Source organism: Pinus tabuliformis, chromosome Q (genome assembly GCF_031772625.1).
Source record: "Pinus tabuliformis cultivar Carrire ecotype Pingquan chromosome Q, CPIR1, whole genome shotgun sequence".
In the NCBI taxonomy this organism is placed as follows: Eukaryota; Viridiplantae; Streptophyta; class Pinopsida; order Pinales; family Pinaceae; genus Pinus; species Pinus tabuliformis.
Genome location: NC_142296.1, coordinates 805146293 through 805160660, shown reverse-complemented (window position 1 = coordinate 805160660; position 14368 = coordinate 805146293). Strand labels below are relative to the sequence as shown.

The 14368-nt window shown below is 47.1% G+C and overlaps 2 non-coding genes and 1 pseudogene across 2 annotated transcripts; all 3 read right to left on the bottom strand.

Annotated features, from left to right (window-relative positions):
• Positions 1-4603: 4603 nt before the first annotated feature.
• Positions 4604-7999, bottom strand: LOC149221947 (25S ribosomal RNA). The gene has a single exon (XR_016249971.1). It is a non-coding gene; the product is annotated as a 25S ribosomal RNA (ribosomal RNA).
• Positions 8000-8246: 247 nt separating this feature from the next.
• Positions 8247-8400, bottom strand: LOC149221946 (5.8S ribosomal RNA). Its single transcript, XR_016249770.1, has one exon. It is a non-coding gene; the product is annotated as a 5.8S ribosomal RNA (ribosomal RNA).
• A 965-nt stretch (positions 8401-9365) lies between these two features.
• LOC149221945 (18S ribosomal RNA) lies at positions 9366-11177 on the bottom strand (annotated as a pseudogene).
• Between the last annotated feature and the right edge of the window lie 3191 nt (positions 11178-14368).

Below are 14368 nucleotides of genomic sequence, written 5' to 3'. Positions count from 1 at the left end.
TTTTATAGTTCTCCTCGGTTGGTGTAGCCTTTCTTGCTTCATCTGCTCTCGCCTGTATATCATCCTTTCTTGAATCCCATAAATGGGACCCCCAATGAGACATCTACCCCCTTTGAAAGAAGGCGGTAAGCAAAGTGGTTGACTTAGTCATAGGAGGATCTTCCTTCTTTTGCTTCTTGTTGTCTTCTTTCACTTCTTGAGTTACATGAGCTTCTTCCCTTTTTCTCTTGTTGTTGTTGTCCTTCTTAAGTTTAGGACAATCCCTTTTGTAGCATCCATATTCTTGGCATCCAAATCATTGGACATTGGACATGTAGTGGTCTCAACCAATTTGTTACTTTCCTTGCAAAAAGACAATGAGGTATACTCAGAAGGGGACATATACTTACTTGATAGAGTTTGAGAATTAGTGAATTTGCTTTCTTCTTGAAGGCTTGATGGCTTGCCTTCCTTAGATCTTGATGTTATTCAAGTTTCTTTTTTCAAATGGACTTGCTTGATGACTTGACTCGTAGTTCCTTTCGTTTTTCAAGATCGTGTAGCTTGATGTAGGTCCCTCTTTGATTTGTTCTTCTTGTAGGTGCCTTTATACAAGGTGTTTCTTCTTGCTATGTAGTCTTCCATGATGAATGATAGATGGAAGACCTTCTTGTCCTTCTTGATAGATTGAAACTTCTTGGCTTGATGCTTCAACCTTGCGTATGTTCTTGAGATTCCCTTTCCTTGATGTGTCACCTTAGCTCCGACACCGTGTTGAAGAATTTGGGGCAATGGGGTATAGCAAGATTCTTCTGTACTTGATAACAATTTGTAAAGCTCTTTTACAATTTATCTTGTTATCTTAATCTTCTTCTCTTCTTATTAATGCATGTGTGTTTACTTCATCAAACTGGTGTCAAAAACATAAGAAAAAGAACACAAGATGTTGGCTCTCTTCCAGGTAAAAACCTCCCTCTCTGAGAGAGGAAAACCCTTTCGTAAATTTCTCTTATTGAAGATTCTTACTGGTCATTGTGAAGTCCTAGACCCTTGACAATAATATCCTCCAAGCACTAGTCGAGTCCTTCCTCCTCTCTACACTTGGTTTCTTCAGCACTTCATTCCCTGGCAATGTGTCCTTCTTTCAACTTTTGATAGTCCTTGGTGGACTAGCTCTAGAAGAGATGCCAACCTTTGATCCTTAGTGAGATTCTTTACCAGTGAAGAAACCTTCATTATCTTGACCAACCGAGCCTTTTTCTTGATGTGAGGTTGCAGACTCGATGTACACCAAGTTTACTACACCTGGGGCGATTTCCATCGCGATGAGACATGGAAACCCCAAATTTCCTACACTTGGGAGGCTTTCGACAAGGTGGGACATGGAATCCCTGGGTTCCCCGCAATTTGGTGACTTTTGTTGAGGAGGGACTGGGAGACCCCATGTCACACTCCTATCCTAGTGGTAGTATTTCAACCACACATAAGCGTGTGCAACACCACCGTACTTTTTCCTTTTACTAATACTTGAGTACACTGTTTGCGCCTACTTCAACACATTCAATTTTCCAATAAGTGTTCTTAACAATGCAACACAAATAACTTACCATAAATTTATCTTCTTCAATTATTCTTTCAACCCGTTGTGTCGTGTGATCATGCTACACTGCTTGCGGCCTGCACAACAAAACTCCACACCTGAATTGTGAACCTGTCCGACTGACTTTCCGTTCCACGGTGCCCAAACTCTACTCGTCGATGTGGTCCATAGTGAGGGCACATGGCCCACATGCAGTGCAGCCTACCTACCTGGATGTTAACCCTCCCCGCTCTGGATGTCCACACTAACAAGTCCGACCCACCCACTGTAATCTGCCAGCCGGTGCGGCCCTCTTACCTGCATCCTTCTCTTCCTTCCATTTTTGCCCAACTCCTTCCTTCGCACTTGTTCTGTGATGTGGAAGTCTGAGTTCGATGTCCCTTCATCGAACACCATCCTCCTTACTTACATGCATGCTTTTGCCCAAGGGTCGTGTCTCTCAGGGATAACAAGGTTCGACTCCATCAACATGCATGCCCAGCTCACCTGCCACATAACCTTGACACACCCCATTCCAACGAACCACCGCGTCCCTTCATGTGCATCATCACACCCATGGGTTGGCTCCAAAACTTAGCTGATTACACCTGTTGCCGCACGTCGCACACTTGCCCGCGTCCTAACTCGTCCACACATGGTCACTTCTTTCATCTGAGCACCCAATAAGGGTCACTCGCATGCTTTCCATCGGTGACTTTCCCATCGTGTAGGTATCAAGGGGCGTGCACCATGCCCAACATGGTGTGCCCGCTATGAGTGTGCCCATCACCATCGCACATAAGCGAATGTCGTACAAAGTCTTCACATATAACCGAATGCTCACCCGAGTCATATATAACCAAACGCGGGTTCCCATACTATGGGTTCAGTCTTTTTATTCTCTCGGGCACTGTTAACTTGAATACCTGACACCCCAACCCCCCGCGTATGTGGTAGAGGTTTCTGCATGATGAGACATGGAAACCCTAGATTTTGTGCACTTGGGCAGCTGTCGTCATGGCGGGGCAGGGAAACCCCGCTTTCCCCGCACTTGGATAGCTCTCGTTGCAACGAGGCATGGAAACCCCAAGTTCTAGAGACAGACCAGGCAAGTGGTTTCCACCCCGCCGTGAAATGGAAACCCCGAGTTCACAAGACTTGGGTGGTTCTTCATCGTTCCGCAACATGGAAACCATGAGTTCCATAAACTTGGGTGATTTTAGTCATGTTGTGACATAGAAACCCAAGTTCCCTGCACCAGGGCTGCGGTTTTTGCCCAGGCGGGAGATGGAGACCCAGAGGTTCCTAGAATTAGGCGATTTCCCTCATGCCATGAAACAGAAGCCCCCGGGTTCCACAAACATGGGTGGTTTTTTGTTGTTCCATGACATGGAAATCCAAGTTCCCTGCACCGAGGTCGCAATTTTTGTCGTGGCGTGACATGGAAGACCCCGAGTTTCCCATAATTGGGCGGTTTCAGTCATGCCATGGAATGGAAATCCCCATGTTCGTTAGACTTGGGTGGTCGTTACCTATCGCGCGATGACATGGAAACCCGAACCTCCCCAAACTTGGGTGGTCGTTCCCTGTCATGCGATGACATGGAAACTTGAAGCTCCCTAGATTTGGGCGGAAGTTTTAGCCACAACGCGAGCAACATGGGAACCATGCATTTCCCAAACTTGTGTAGCAATTTTTGTCATGACGCGAAATGGAAACCCCGTGTGTCCACTGACTTGGGTAGCAGTTTCCATCGCGCTGCGAAATGGACACCCCGAGTTCCCCAGACTTTGGCAGCTTTTCGTCGCCCCACAACATGGAAATTCGAAGTTCCACAGACTCTCGAGTGATTCAAGGTGTGCCGCGACATGGAAACCACATGTTTCTCATACTTGGGTGGTTGCCGTCGGTGGTTCCGGCCGCGCCATGACATGGAAACCTTGAGTTCCCCAGACTTGGGTAGTGGTTTCGAAACCAATTTCCTGAGACTTGCGAGCTGGTTTGCATCGTCATGGAAATCCCAAGTTCCCTGCTTTGGGGCATTGTTGAAAACCCGACATTTCCATCGTGCCATAAAATGCGAAAACCCGCGGTTCCATCAAGGGTGGGACATGGAAACCCCAAGTTTCCCAAGCTTGGGTGCCATCGGTTTCGGTCATGGCGTGACATGGAAACCCCAAGTTTCCTAGGCTTGGGCGCCGTCGGTTTCGGTCGTGACACGACATGGAAACCCCAAGTCTCCCACTCTTAGGCGCCACCAGTTTCAGTCGTGGCATGACATGGAAACCCCAAGTTTCCCAGGCTTGGGTGCCAGGGCATGACATGGAAACCCTGAGTTTCCCCAAGCTTGGGCGCCACCGGTTTCAGTCGTGGTGCGACATGGAAACCCCAAGTTTCCCAGGCTTGGGCACTAGGGCACGACATGGAAACCCCAAGTTCTCCAGGCTTGGGTACCACCAGTTTTAGTCGTGACGTGACATGGAAACCCCAAGTTTCCTTAGGCTTGGGTGGCGGGGCGTGACTTGGAAACCCCAAATTTTGGGCGTGGCATGGAAACCCCAATTTTTTTTGCGCCGAGTAGAAGCTCCAAATTTTAGGCGTCGGGTGGAAACCCCAAATTTTTTTGCACCAGGTGGAACCCAAAATTTTAGGCACTGGGTGGAAACCCCAAATTTTGGGCACCGGGGTGCGGCATGGAAACCCCAATTTTTCCCTTGCTTGGGTGCCTTTTTCGTCGCAACGTAGAAACCCCAAATTTTTGGCGCTGGGGTGTGACATGGAAACCCCAAAATTTTGGGCACCAGGATGCGACAAGGAAACCCCAATATTTTGGGCACTGGGATGCGACATGGAAACCCCGAAATTTTAGGTGCCAGGGCGTGACATGGAAACCCCAATTTTCCCGGGCTTCGGCACCTTTTCCATCGCTGTGTGGAAACCCTAAATTTCCCGCCCCCAAGCAATAAAAAATTATCATCTGGAGGAAGAGGGAAAGGCGCGAGAGTGGGAGGGTTGCCCAGATTTGTTTGTTTCAGGAGCGAAGCTCTAAATCGAGGTGACCAAGGGCTAAATCTTAGTGGATCGTGGCAGCAAGGCCACTCTACCACTTACAATACCCCATCGCGTATTTAATTTTTCTGAAAAGGATTCTTCTCAACGATCATTTGGAATTGAACTTCAAAGCTGCCCTGACCGAGATGCTTCATGGTCAGGGTTTGTAAATGACATGGGCCCCTAGGGGTGAAAAAGCAACGCCCCTACTGCGGGTCGAGATACAGTCGAAGAGTGACATGCACCGCTTCTAGCGTGGATTCTGACTTAGAGACATTCAGTCATAATCCAACACATGGTAGCTTCGCGCCACTAGATTTTCAACCAAGCTCGATGACGAATTGTGTGAATCAACGGGTCGTCTTGTACTAAGTTGAATTACTATTGCGGTGCGGTTCATCAGTAGGGTAAAACTAGCCTGTCTCACGATAGTCTAAACCCAACTCACGTTCCCTATTGGTGGGTGAACAATCCAACACTTGGTGAATTCTGCTTCACAATGATAGGAAGAGTCGATATCGAAGGATCAAAAAGCAACATCGCTATGAACGGTTGGCTGCCACAAGCCAGTTATCCCTGTGGTAACTTTTCTGAAATCTCTAGCTTCAAATTCCAAAGATCTAAAGGATCGATAGGCCACGCTTTAATGGTTTGTATTTGTACTGAAAATCAAAATCAAATGAGCTTTAACCCTTTTGTTCCACACGATATTTCTGTTCTCGTTGAGCTCATCTTAGGACACCTGCATTATCTTTTAACAGATGTTCCGCCCCAGCCAAACTCCCCACCTGAAAATGTCCTTCGCCCAAATCAACCCACCGAAACATGCCTTAAGGCAAAAAATAGGGGCAGTGCCCCATCTCCACCCCATAGAATAAGTAAAATAACATTAAAAGTAGTGGTATTTCACTTGCACCGAAAACGGCTCCCACTTATTGTAAACCTCTCGAGTCATTTCACAAAGTCAGACTAGAGTCAAGGTCAACAGGGTCTTATTTCCCCGCTGATTCTTCCAAGCTCGTTCCCTTGGTTGTGGTTTCATTAGATAGTATATAGGGATAGTGGGAATCTCTTTAATCCATTCATGCGCATCACTAATTAGATGACGAGGCATTTGGCTACCTTAAGAGAGTCACAGTTACTCCCGCCATTTACCTGCGCTTGGTTGAATTTCTTCACATTGACATTCAGAGCACTGGCAGAAATCACATTGCATCAGCATCTGTAGGGACCATCACAATGCTTTGTTTTAGTTAAATAGTCGAATTCCCCTTGTCCGTACCATTTCTGAGTTGACTATTTGACGCCTAGGGAAAAGACCCTAGCAAGAGGCATTCTACGCCCGTAGCCCAATCGGCACGCGACTGCTCGCCCTCGCCAGCTCGGGCAGATTGTCGATAGCACACAAGTTGAGGGTGCAGACCCCTAGGCCCAGCCCTCAGAGCCAATCCTTTTCCTAAAGTTATAGATCTGTTTTGCCGACTTCCCTTACCTACATTGGTCTATTGACCAGAGGTTGTTCACCTTGGAGACCTGATGTGGTTATGAGTACGACTAGGCATGGACAGTACTGTCCTCCAGATTTTCAAGGGCCGCTAAGGGTGCACCGAACACCACAAGACGTGCAGTGATCTTCTAGCTGCTAGACCCTATCTCTAAGTGAACAGATTCCAGGGTGGGCAAGCTATTAAAAATAAAAGATAACTCTTCCCAGGGCCCTCGACAACATCTCTAGATTTCCTAACATTGCTGCCTGCCACCATGTCCTGGTTCGGGAATATTAACCCAATTCGCTTTCAATGCTCGTGCAGAGTGCACCCTTGATACAAAGCTTCCTGATCTCTTAGGATTGACTAACTAATGTCCAAGTGTTGTTCACATGGAACCTTTCCCCACTTCAGTCTTCAAAGTTCTCATTTGAATATTTGCTACTACCACCAAGATCTACAATGGGGGCCGATCCACCCAAGCTCATGCCCAAGGTTTCTCAATGACCCCCGCGTCCTCCTACTCATCAGAGCCAGGAAATTGCTCCGACGAGCGAGTATAGGTTGCGCGCTTCAGTGCCATCCATTTTCCGGGCTAGTTGATTTGGCAGGTGAGTTGTTACACACTCCTTAGTGGATTTCGACTTCCATGACCACCGTCCTGCTATCTTAATCAACCAAAACCTTTTGTGGGATCTAGGTTAGCACGCAATTCGGCATCGTAACTCGGCTTTCGGTTCATCTCGCATCGCCATTTCTTCTTACAAAAAATGGCCCACTTGGAGCTCTCAATTCCATGGCACAGCTCAATGGAGTAGTCGCACCCTCTTACCTATTTAAAGTTTGAGAATAGGTCCAGGGTGTTACACCCCCGATGCCTCTAATCATTTGCTTTACCCAATAAAACTCACTTGTGAGCTCCAACTATCCTGAGGGAAACTTCGGAGGAAACCAGCTACTAGATGGTTTGATTAGTCTTTCGCGCCTATACCCAACTCAGACGAATGATTTTCACGTCAGTATCACTACGAGCCTCCACCATAGTTTTCTCTGGCTTCGCTTGCTCAGGCATAGTTCACCATATTTTGAGTCCCAACAGGTGTGCTCACACTTGAACCCTTTGCATAAGCTAAAGGTTGGTCGATGATGCACCCCCCAGAGAGGGGATCTCGCCCATCAGCTTCCTTGCACCTTGTAGGTTTTCAAACCTACCGACTCACACACATGTTAGACTCCTTGGTCCGTGTTTCAAGGTAGGTTGAATGGAAAGCCCACCAACCAACACCACGAGCGCACAGGTGCACATGGCCCGCCACAAGGGTGCACACTTCATTCCTTGACCACCGCAACGGCAAACTGACACACAGTAATCCACCTGTGCTTGTGATGATGCAACAGCCCGTGTTGGTTTGCACCTCAAGTTGAGTGGCGGACCAGCCTATGCCGTTCCACATCCGACCGAGATGCATCGATAGCCTCCATCCGCTTCCCTCCCAGCAATTTCAAGCACTCTTTAACTCTCTTTTCAAAGTCCTTTTCATCTTTCCCTCACGGTACTTGTTTGCTATTGGTCTTTCGCCCGTATTTAGCCTTGGACATAATTTACCACCCAATTAGGGCTGCATTCCCAAACTACCCAACTCGCTGACAATGCCTCGTGATGTACAGGGTCACGGCCCGATGGGGATGTCACCCTCTCAGGTTCCCCTTCCAAGGGACTTGGTCCAGGTCTGCCACTGAGGACGCTTCTACAGACTACAATTCAGGTGACGCTGCCACCTGATTTTCATGTTGGGCTCTTCCCAGTTCGCTCGCCGCTACTAGGGGAATCCTTGTAAGTTTCTTTTCCTCTGCTTAATTATATGCTTAAACTCAGCATGTGTTCTCACCTGAGCTGAGGTCGCAAAGTTGGAGCTAAATCCGCCCTACACGATGGGAGGACAAGGGAGAGCAAAGAAAGTTCGAGCGATGCCACCAAAATCCCACATCAGCTAATGCAAACTGCCCATCCAAGGGCACAAGATCACCACTCGTTGACGCATGCCACGAAACATCGCTCGAGGTATTTCAGCCAACCACACCACATTAGGCACAGATGACCAGCTCTATTGCTCCCTAACATAATGCAGGGAGCACGTTTGAATGGGATGTGACACCCAGATAGATGTGCCCTCGACTGAGGCCTCGGGAGAAAATTGTGTTCAAAAACTCGATGATTCATGAGATTCTGCAATTCACACTAAGTATTGCATTTCGCTATGTTCTTCATCATAACAAGAGTCGAGATATCCGTTGCCGAGAGTTGTTTCCACGTATTACCGAAAAATCTACCACAACACTGAATAGGGGCAACCCCCCACAACAAATTTAAGGGTAAGGGCCAAAAGGGGGAAAAGGAAGAAAAATGCATGAAAGAAAGAGAAACAAAGGTGTCTACCCCCCTCAAAGGGGGAGATTCAAACAGAGAACAATCTCCCTGACCCCACACCCTCGCAAAAGGGGGGAAATGCATGGAAATGTAATCGAGAAGGACTAGGGTGGCCACCCCAGGAGCTTGCACTTCTTTTAATCCTCCCCGAACACCAGTCCACAAAAATTCCCTCTTTACTCCGTAAAGCTGGGGACCGAAAGGAAGAAGGGAAGAAACAAGGTGAAACAAATAGAGATCAAAGGTGGCTACCGGCTCACTAGGGTGGCCAGCCCAATGAGTTGAACCACTCTTCATCCATCCCATACTGACCCCACCCCAACAATTTCCTCTCATGGAAGGTTTGAGCTACCAAATGCACGCACAACCACTCCCTTGACCCAACCACCAGCAAAAAATCTCACCCAAGAAACACATCAACCACCACTGCCTTTTCAAGAGAACCAACTATGGAAGCCTACACCCTTGGCCCATTCCTTCCATTGAGCAAAATACCTAGCACTGCCACTACGAATGAGTTTAAATTTATCCATCATATTTCCCAAGCACCTCAACTGGAGCAACCATGCCCGACCGAACAGATCCTTGGAAGGGCTCCCAAGAAACAAGCTTCTGAAACCCCTACAGAAACACATTAGGGGAAAGAAAAACAAAGGATGGGTGGGACAAGCACAATCATGGCTTGCAAGCATAGACACTAAAAAATAAGCATTACCACAAGACAAGCAACCAACAATGTTCCTACCAAACACCAAACCCACTCCCCTAGAGACACACCACACAGTCCCATATTGCAACTGAAACCCAACCAACCTGAACCAAAAAAGAAAACCCCTGCTATCAATGATCCTACCGTAGGTTCACCTATGGTAACCTTGTTACGACTTCTCCTTCCTCTAAATGATAAGGTTCAATGAACTTCTCACGACGTCGACGATGGAAAACCACCATTGCCAACACAATTTGAACACTTCACCGAATCATTAAATTGGTAGGATCAATGGGCGTTGTGTACAAAGGGCAGGGACGTAGTCAACATGAGTTGATGACACGCGCTTACTATGAATTCCTCGTTGAAGACCAATAATTGCAATGGTCTATCCCGATCACGATGTAATTTGAGAAGATTTCCCAATCCTCTCAAACTAGGAAGTAGAACTCATTAGTTGCACCAGTGTAGCGTGCGTGTGGCCCAGACCATCTAAGGGCATCACAGAACTATTATTTCCTCAAACTTCCATGGCCTAAATGGCCATAGTCCCTCTAAGAAGTTGGCGTGAAGGGGAACCTCCACGTAGCTAGTTAGCAGGCTGAGGTCTCATTCATTATCAGAATTAACCAGACAAATTGCTCCACCAACTAAGAATGGCCATGCACCACCACCCATAGAATCAAGAAAGAGCTTTCAATCTATCAATCCTTACTATGTCTGGACCTGATAAGTTTCCCCATGTTGAGTTAAATTAAGCTGCAGAATCCACTCCTGGTGGTGCCCTTCCATCAATTCGTTTAAGTTTTAGCCTTGTGACCATACTCCCCCCAGAACCCAAACACTCTGATTTCTCAGAAGGTGCTGGCGGAGTCCTTAGAGCAACAGCTTTCGATCCTTGGTCAGCATCATTTATGGTGGAGACTAGGACGGTATCTGATCGTCTTCGAGCCCCCAATTTTAATTCTTGATTAATGAAAACATCCTTGGAAAATGCTTTCGCAGTTGTCCGTCTTTCATAAATCCAAGAATTTCACCTCTGACAATGAAATACGAATGCCCTCGATAGTCCCTATTAATCATTACTCTGGTCTCGAAGGCCAACACAATAGGACCATACTCCTATCACATTATTCCATGCTAATTTATTCAGAGCATAAGCTTTCTTTGAGCACTCTAATTTTTTCAAAGTAACAACACCAAACCCGCGACCCATCCAATTAAGGCCAGGAGCATGCTGCCGAAAAAAGGGACAGAAGGGTAGGTGCACACCGAGTAGGCGGACTGACCTTTACAACCCAAGATCCAACTACGAGATTTTTAACTACAACAACTTAAATATACACTATTGGAACTAGAATTATTGTAGCTTCTGGCACCAGACTTTCCCTCCAATGGATCCTCGTTAAGGGATTTAGATTGTACTCATTCTAATTACCAGACTTGATGAGCCCAGTATTGTTATTTATTGTCACTACCTCACCATGTCAGGATTGGGTAATTTGCGTGCATGCTGCCTTCCTTGGATGTGGTAGTTGTTTCTCAGGCTCTCTCTCTAGAATCGAACCCTAATTCTCCATCACCCATCACCACCATGGTAGGCCTCTATCCTACCATCGAAAGTTGATAGGGCAAAAATTTGAATGAAGCATCGCCAGCACAAGTGCTATGCAATCCGTCAAGTTATTTTGATTCACCGGAGAAGCGAGCAAGGCCGCACTGGCCTTTTATCTAAAGAATGCATCCCTTCCAAAGAGTCGGTACTTGGTGCACGTATTAGCTCTAGAAGCACTATCGTTATCCGAGTAGTATGGTACCATCAAAATAACTATAACTGATTTAATGAGCCATCCGCAGTTTCACAGTCTGAATTAGTTCATACTTAGACATGCATGGCTTAATCTTTGAGACAAACATATGACTACTAGCAGGATCAACCAGGTAGCACCCTCCCACTTCAAAGGGCACTCCGGGCGCTCTCTTACCAAGAGCCAACTCGAACACCCATCAAGTCAAAGAGATGTCAAAATATCATGTAAGACTTTTATGCCTTGCACCTCTTGCATCCCAAGAAGGAAGCACACGCAACATGCCAAGGACATGGCAAACAAAAGGGTAGACCAACCAAGAGACAATGCACCAAGGCCACTCTGGAGTTTTCAACCATGCCCCAACCAACAATAAAATGAGCGATCACTCACCCACTCCCTTATAAATGCCTCCAAAAGCCTCCACACCCCACACTGAGACCACCTAGGAGTCCACCCGAACAGCAGCAACGGTGGATCTCGATCTCGCGATTGCTTGCGGAAGCCTCGATGCAAAGGAAAATGAAGGAAATAAAAATAGGATGACTGACTACAAATCCTATCATAGAGAGGCCATACAAACCACCCTGCCTCGCACCAATGCCACCTACAAGTCCACCTGGATAGCAACAATAGTGGACCTCGATCGGATGATCGCCTGTGGTAGCCTCAACACAAAGGCAAAGAAGGAAATAATACAAGACAAATTGAGCCCGCAACCTCCCCCTTAGAAATGCCCCCCAACCCTCCCCTCCCCGTACAGAGGCCACCTAGGAGTCCACCCGAACAGCAGCAATGGTGGACCTCGATCACTTGATTGCCTACGACAACCATGATGCGAAAGCAAAGGAAGGAAATAAATGCAAATCAAGAGGCTCACTACACAATACAAGAACATATGCAAATAGGAGGAGGGATAGGGTAGCTCCGCACCCCACGCACCCTACGTATAGGCAACCTAGGATATTTCCCACAGCTTTACCAACTCGACAATGAATAATTTTCACCTATGGCCACCTCCATGCAAAGGAGGGAGGTCGAAGCATTCCACGTTGAAATCCTTCTTCCAGATAGCCCCCACCATCGACATAGCAAGCCTCCTCCCCATTGGACCATGAGCGCATACACAATTGAAACAACAAATGGCCCCCAACCCTCCCCTCCCTGCACAGAGGCCACCTAGGAGTGCACCTGGACAACAGCAACGATGGACATCGATTGCATGATTGCCTGCGGCAGCCTCAATGCAAAGGAAATGGAAGGAAACAAAGCAATACCAACCAAGCCTGTAACCTCTCTTAGAAATGCCCCTCGACCCTCCCTGTCGCACACCGAGGCCACCTAGGAGTCCACCTGGGTAGCAACAATGGTGGACCTCGATCACTTGACCGCCTGTGGCAACCACAATGCAAAGGCAAAGGAAGGAAATAAATGCAAATCAAGAGGCTCACTACATAATACAAGAACATATCCAAACAGGAGGAGGGATCGGTCAGCTCCGCACCCCACGCACCCTACGTACAGGCAACCTAGGAGATTTCCCACAGTGTTACCAACTGAACAACGAATAATTTTCACCTATGGCCACCTCCATGCGTTGGAGGGAGGTTGAAGCATTCCACCTCAAAATCCTTCTTCCAGATATCCCCCACCATCGACGTAGCAAGCCTCCTCCCCATTGGACCACGAGCGCATACACAATTGAAACAACAAATGCCCATAAACATTGTGACTTAACATTTCCAACTGCAAAATCCTGCAACACACAAAAGATGTACGGAAAAAGCTGACCGCTTGATCAAACATATGGGCCAACACATCTATCAAAACCTCAAAGCCAACACAACCACGAACGATCTGCACTTTGAAAGGAATTCCAACCCTTAACTTTACAATAAGGAGAACAACGCCTCACATCGCCTAACGGAAAAAGCAAGCAAGAGGGAGGGTAGGTGGTTTACAACCAAAACCCTTCCACGTCCGTCTTAAATGTGTGCATCTCAACTGACAATGCCGAAATAGAAAGAGTCCAAGCACAAGAAACTGGCACCATAAACAGCTGAACAATGAAGAGGCTAGTTGTCATAGGGAGACACACCACAACAACCCATACAACTCCGAGAACTTAGAGCAGAAGGGGAATTGTTCACATATGCCTCCTGGGACAAGCATGGCCAACATTACTGCTCATGTGCTACCGAGTGGGTATGAAGAGAAGATGAAAATTGGGCACCCTAAAAATGACCCAAGGCCAATCTTGAGGAAAACCCGAAAAACCAACTCAATTACCAACCCACCTTTCACATGAAAATAATAGCCCTCCCCACCAAATAGAGAGGAGGTGAACAATATAATGAGGAGCCAATTTCAATGGAGCCACACATGGCTACCTAGCCCAATCAAAATTTTCTATTCACAACAACCGAGGGGCATGATAGCAACATAGGCACAACGAAGTTTTGGGGTTTCCATCTGGGACCACAACAACGAAGGCTCAAAGGAGCGCCGAGCAAACTTTTAACATTTTTATCATTTGAATGGGCAACAGGGATGGGGATGAGCATGGCCAACATTACCACTCATGTGCTACCGAGTGGGGATGGAGAGAAGATGAAAACCGGACACCCTACAAATGACCCAAGGCCATCAATCGGGAAAACCCAACAAAACAACTCAATTACCAACCCCCCTTTCACATGGAAAGAAAACCTATCACTTGTATCATTTGGATGGAGATGAGGGACCAGGACAAGCCAGGGAGCCACACCACAACAACGCATACAACTCCAAGAACTTAGAGAGAAAAAGGTGAATTGTTCACATATGCCTCCCAAGACGAGCATGGCCAACATTACCGCTCATGTGCTACCGAGTGGGGATGGAGAGAAGATGAAATTCGGCCACCCTACAAACGACCCAAGACCATCGTTTAGGTAAACCTGAAAACACAACTCAATTACCAACCCACCTTTCACACGAAAAGAAAAAATATCACTTGTATCATTTGGATGGGCACGAGGGGACCAGGACGAGCCAAGGAGCCATGCCACAACAACCCATACAACTCCAAGGACTTAGAGAGTATAAGGGGAATTGTTCACATATGCATCTTAGGACAAGCATGGCCAACATTATCGCTCATGTGCTACCGAGTGGGGATGGAGAAAGGATGAAAATCGGCCACCCTAAAAATGACCCAAGGCCATCGTTCAAGCAAACCCGAAAACACAACTTGATTACCAACCCACTTTTCACACGGAAAGAAAACCTGTCACTGGTATCATTAGGAGGGGCATGAGGGGACCAAGACAAGCCCAGTAGCCACAC